This window comes from Cornus florida, unplaced genomic scaffold (genome assembly GCF_030987335.1).
Source record: "Cornus florida cultivar Cherokee Brave unplaced genomic scaffold, ASM3098733v1 CherokeeBrave_3.0.0_Hap2_Chr07, whole genome shotgun sequence".
In the NCBI taxonomy this organism is placed as follows: domain Eukaryota; kingdom Viridiplantae; phylum Streptophyta; class Magnoliopsida; order Cornales; family Cornaceae; genus Cornus; species Cornus florida.
Genome location: NW_026775577.1, coordinates 60,042,319 through 60,048,318, shown reverse-complemented (window position 1 = coordinate 60,048,318; position 6,000 = coordinate 60,042,319).

Sequence of the window (6,000 nt, the reverse complement as noted above, 5' to 3'; positions counted from 1 at the left end):
CATTCTGGGCCATTAGTGCAGTTTTCACTTTTTGGAGGGCCATTGTGCAATTAATGAAAGTTATTGCTAAATGCCTTGTTTTGAGCCTGGATCCTCGTACGGGATTCATTTTCACTTTCTGTCGAGTCGTGTACCCTTAGAAATTCCTTCTGGTCATTGTTTTCCAGTTCAGGGTTTCTGGCCCTAGTTAGCGCCAAACTTGTTTGGGGCATAACTTTCTACTCGGGACTGGGTTTTTGATGCCGTTTCTTCCGTTATTCATATTTTCTTATTTTGAATCTTTTTTGTTCATAGAGTTTTGTCATTTGAGCGTGTTTGCTCAAATTTCACTTTTTCGGACCCGGCGGGGCCCGTTCAGGGTACTTTTTGAGATTTCTATAAAAGGAGGGTGAGATATTTTATTTTTTCATCTTCTCCACTCTCTTGCATGACCTGAAGCTTCCATGGCAGCCCAAGGGAGGCTGCCACCTTCTCTCTCCTCTTTTGAGCTTCATTCCTTCGTCAGAACATAGAAGGGCCTTTGCGTTTAGTATTCGTGTTGACTACGTGCTTCTTTCACCATTATTAGAACCCATTTCTGACCATTCTTTGAGTTTGGGTTTGAAGTCAAGTTGTGATTTTGATGGGGCTTCCTTGGGGGTTATGTGCACGGCGTATTCCCCGACAAAACCTAGAAGTTTCGTCGGATTCGGAGTGGTTTCCATTTGGTGGCTTTTGAGATTTTCATCTCAAATTGAGGTAGGGATGTTCTAGGCTTTTATGTGTGTTGTATTGAGTGTTTAGCGTGATTATACAACTTAATTGCATGCCTTGTATCAATTCCAGAAAATTAGTATTAATTATTTCTTTGTATGAAATTTAATTCACAAGGATATGTATAATTTAGAATGGAATTGTGGCAAGCTAGAAAATCATGTTTTAATATGTTTGTTAACATATATTAAATTGGGATTAATTGAATAAGAATTGCACTTTTTATTTAATATTTATCTTTGGTGAAAGAATAAATCCCATGGCCATACTTTTCATGAAATGAACTTGTAGTATGCTTTTAAATTAAGTCTTAGCATGTTTGTTAACATACTTTAATTTGAGAGTATTTGGACAAGTATGAAAATCTAGAGATTTTAAATTAAATGATTAATTAAAATCTATTTAATGGTTCCCTTGGCCCAATTAAGTTTTTTACTTGATAATCATGATGACTAGGACTTGTGTACTAGTATATATTAAATTGGGACCATTTAAAGTTGCTTTGAAATTTAGAAGTTTAATTATCATGATATAATTAAATTCTACCTTGTTGTGCCATTAGCCTAATTAAGATTTTAGTGAATGTATGTATATACTATGCTATATTGTATAATATGCATTGATTAGGGGCCATTTGATTGAGATTTGAAAGGTAGGGAATTTAATTTGTTTACTTAATTAAATTTGGTTTCTATTGCTTTAATGATTAAATCCTGAAATTGGCATTGATAGTATGTTTGAAGCATGATTTTAGACTTGTAATAGATTTATAAATTATGTTTTCAATATTGGATTATATTGTTATAGCGTGTAGCGAATCGTACACAGAAGATTCGACATGTGATGTTATTATAGCGCGTAACGAATCACGCTCTGAAAATTCGACATTGTCATCCTATAGTTGTTGTGGATTTAGAGCATGAGTTGCGTGGTTACAACCTACTTGTGCATGAAGGTAGTTTCGTGTACTGTTTAATACGTATATAAGTTTTTAACTTATTTATTTTGGAGTTGCTTGGGACATTGTTAAGCTGTGATGGCTAGGGTTTGGCTCTAGTACGGGACAAGAGTCCTCTAAGTCAAAAGTTCGCACGTTGGGTAGGCTGCCTGGGGGTTAGTAGCTCCAAATTAGCCCTATAAAGTTCGCGGGTTGGTTAAGCTGCCTGGGGGTTAGTAGCTCCAAATTTGCCTTGTCTCGGCGGAAATTCGAGTTGTGATGTCCAAGTCTTCCACTATTTGATTTCGCATTCAATTCCAAGTTGACAACCAATGTTTAATTGTGACTTGTGGTTTGGTAATTGGCGATTTGATGTTGTTAAGTACATCCATACTAAATTGATATATTTAGTTGATTTCACACTTTTAGATTGCTAGTTGATAACCTGGAGAATCTATGTCTTGATGTTTGGTATTAGATATTCTAATTATGCTAAATTGTTATATTTAGTTGATGTTGCATTTTAAACTTCAAGTTGATAACCTTGAGAACCACTATGTTGTTGCGTTGTGTAAGCATACTCCTATGTTGTTGCTTTGTGTAAGCATGACCCTATGTTGTTAAAATTGCATGAATGAGGTGATTGATGCTAAAAATGATCTTAGGTAGCTAGGATGCTCCCTGAGTCTCACATTGACATAGACGTTAGGTAGAATGAACAACAATAATTAAATCATGCAACTTGTAAAACTTTAGGTCGATGCATGCTCATTTCCTACGAGTAGCTTTATGTTACTCACCCCTATGATACTGGGGCGTATTTCAGGTACAGGATACAAGATTGGAGATTGCAATTGCTTAGGTGATTTGCTGAGTTGAGCTTCTTTAGAAGCATTCTTGTTCACAAGCAAGTGTTAGCATTTTCATGATTTGTCTATGAAATGTAATTTTTCTAACTTGGAGGTTTGACATGTCAAATGTTGTAAATGTATTGTAATGAGGTCATAGGCCATTGTATCACATCTATTTTATCATATTACATACACTTGCATGCTCACTTTGACAAACAATACCTTCCTTGATGAAACAAAAACTCTAAGTAGCATTTTTAGGGAGTTTTACCTTATTCTGTTCCAGGGGTATTTCAGGTATTTCAAAATGTGTTTTTTTTATTTTTCCTCACGTATCACATAGAAAACTCAATTTTGAGAGGGGTTTCTTCTTTGTGTTTTTCTAGAAAACATCATCTTGGCCCTCAAAAATCAATATTTTTCCGAAAAATTCTTGCTGCCAGGTTTTGCAAATTTTTAGTACAAATGTAGTTAGTACTATTCATCGACTCTTTTTTAAAAATCGTCACGACCGATCCGAAACTTCCAGAGGTCTTGTGGGTGCATTTTAAGATTGCATTTTCAATTTAGGCAATTTAAAAACCTCTCAAAGCCCTATTTCCAAAACTTGGGTAGTATCTCGGATTAGTTTTTTTCCTCTTGACCTGATTTTCTTCGGGGCATTCTGGGCATTTTACAATGCATTTTTTTTTGTTTCCGTCAGGAACGGGGTAAGAAACTTGATTTTAGGGGGGGTTTCTTCTATGAGTTTTTCCAAAAAAGTCCGTTTAGATGCCTGTTTTTACTCTCAGTTGCAGTAGTGGTGGGTTGTCCTCGTCGAGCCGCCACGACATCATTTTTGTTTTTGACCTTTCTCCACCGTCTGGACTCCAAATTGAGTAAAAAAAATTTTGAACTTGACTAATTTGTCATTGTCTTTCCAACGGTGTGCTCGATAGTACCTGAATCCACTTTTAGCAAAATGACCATTTTGCCCCTAGGTTCTTTTTGTCCGTTTTTGAAACGACACTTCTGCATTTGTTTCCTTTGGGTTCCGTGACCTCATTGAGGGTCACATTGGTGTCTTAGAGATGCATTGTATCTCTAGAGACCGTTGTTTCACCTTTCGCTTCCGCATTTCGGATCCATTATCGGGTCATCTTTTGTTCATCACTGATGCACCGGGTTTACAAAACTTAGACCGTCACAAGTGGTATCAGAGCTCCTAGGTTCGAAAACCTTAGGACGATGGGTTTTAGGTGCATATCATGCTTTTGTTGCCATGTTCTATGTGTTTATATGCTTTATGATAACATGTTTTGGTTGATAACATGTTTATATGCTTACGTGCTACAAGTTGTATGTCGTTCGTTTAGCATTGTTTTATTCTAATGTAAAGAGCATGACATGTGACATATACTAGATTAGAATTGTATATGCATAACTATGTTGCATATTTGGCATGACACGGGATTGGTCATTGAGGCACGAGTTTAGGTTGATGGTGATTGTAGTCACAGTTTCGTGGTAGTATAAGTTGTTGTCGACCTAGTATTGGTTTTAAGGTAGGTGGATGGTCACCTTTTGTTTAGGCTCTCGTGAGATGAGTTGTTTGGCGTTACCATAGTGCTGGATTTGTCGGTTTGGGGCCATTATGAGGTCATGGACCTCTTAGGATCCTTGATTGATCAGGATGATTCCTCTAGAACTTACGTTTTTCGTGGGTAGGTACGTTGTGGGCGGGTGCATGGAACTGTCATGCTACCGTACTGGCATGTTACATGTGCAGTTCGGATGGAATCAGTGTCGATTTTGTTTTGATAGGCTTTGTCCTTTTGATCGATGATGATGGTGTTTGTTTTGGGGATCAGTCATGGTGATTGATTTGGTTGTTGTTGGCATGGCTATAGTTGCCATTTTCTTTGGAGTTCTCCTTGAGTGATGACACTTTTGGGATCAAGTCGATTGATTGATGTTTCGGGTAGAGAGAGCATTGCATTATTAGCGTCACTTGTAGTGTCACCTCTAGATTTGGAGTTAGATTGTTAGAGTCTTACCATTATGGTAAGGGCTCACATTTGTTTTGAGACAAGTTGATGTCGTATTGGTTTTTGAAGACAGTTTATGGCTAGGACTGGTCCTTCCTTTTGCTTAGACACTCTAGGATACGATATCCATAGGGTTCATTGTTGCATCATTTTGTCTTTTGCAGTTTCGTTTACTACCATGTTAGTAATATGATTTATGATGTTGTGATACATGAGTAGATGCAGGTGTATCCACATTTTCCTTCTTGTTGTGTGGCATTAGCATGCCTTCCTTATATGCTTAGAGATGCCATACTGTTATTACGCTTTAATGACATGCTTTTATGCTTACATGGAGACGTGTTGCATGTACCTTTGATTTTTATCTATGTGAGTAGATTTCTTTCCAGTAGTTGCATTCCTTGTCACATACATGACTTCCAGGTTTGGGTTCCCTTTTGTTTCTCCTCAGTCACACGTAGTGTGTATGTGGGTTTCCGTAAGAGTTTCATTGTGAGATTCCTTGTAGAGGAATTGTCACATTTGTTCCATCTTGAGCTGTCCACTTCCCTAAGGTGGGAAGGATGCTCTATTTTCATGTTTGTCATATCGACACTTGTAGGAGGATAGGGTTTCTTCTCTTTTCTTGGTTCGTGTTAAGGACTTTACAAGGAGTGAGTCTCTTCTTTTCGTTGCGTTGTGCATAGTTCTTGGTTGGTTGGTCCGTGAGGATCACCATTGTTGTTTTGAGTCCTTGGTGAGGATTTGATGGATTTTGGTCGACTTACTTCCATGTAGGGGGTGAAGTCTTTGACCTTGTTGTCTTTCATTTCAGAGATGGGGTTGTGGTGTTGACCTTTTTAGGACTAGTGGTTCCCTTTCTTTCGTGTCTTCCTTGGGGAGTTTTTGCTGTGGTTGTTGACGGAATTGTGTGCTCGGAGTGAGTTGATTGGTGTGAGATCATTATATGGGGACTTGTGTCCATATCATTGAGGATTTATTTGATTGTGAGGTGAGCTCGATGCTCCTTTGAGAATGTCTTTTAGAGACTTGCTTCTGTTTTGGAGGTCTGGATATGGTTAACTTTTAGGAGGAGTTTTGGAGGATCGCTGTTGGATATGGCTTGTTGTGGACTTTCTCGTCCTAGTTATAACTAGGCATGGTTTTGAGAAATCGTAGTTCCAGTGGTTGTTTATGGATCGATAAAAATCGAGGAATTTTGATTTAGCTTGGTGTTGCCAAGCATGGTTTTGAGAGATTCATCTTGTGACCTTAGTTGTTGGCATTTTGATGTGTGTGCCACTTGGTGGATTTGTATTTTGAGGATTTAGTTATCCGTGATAGGGATATGGATCTGATGTTTAATTACGGTGTAGTCTTGTAGTTAATCTGTTTCAGGGAGATGTGAAGGACTTTCGATGAAATGTCTTATTGTGAGGTTCGTTTTGATTTC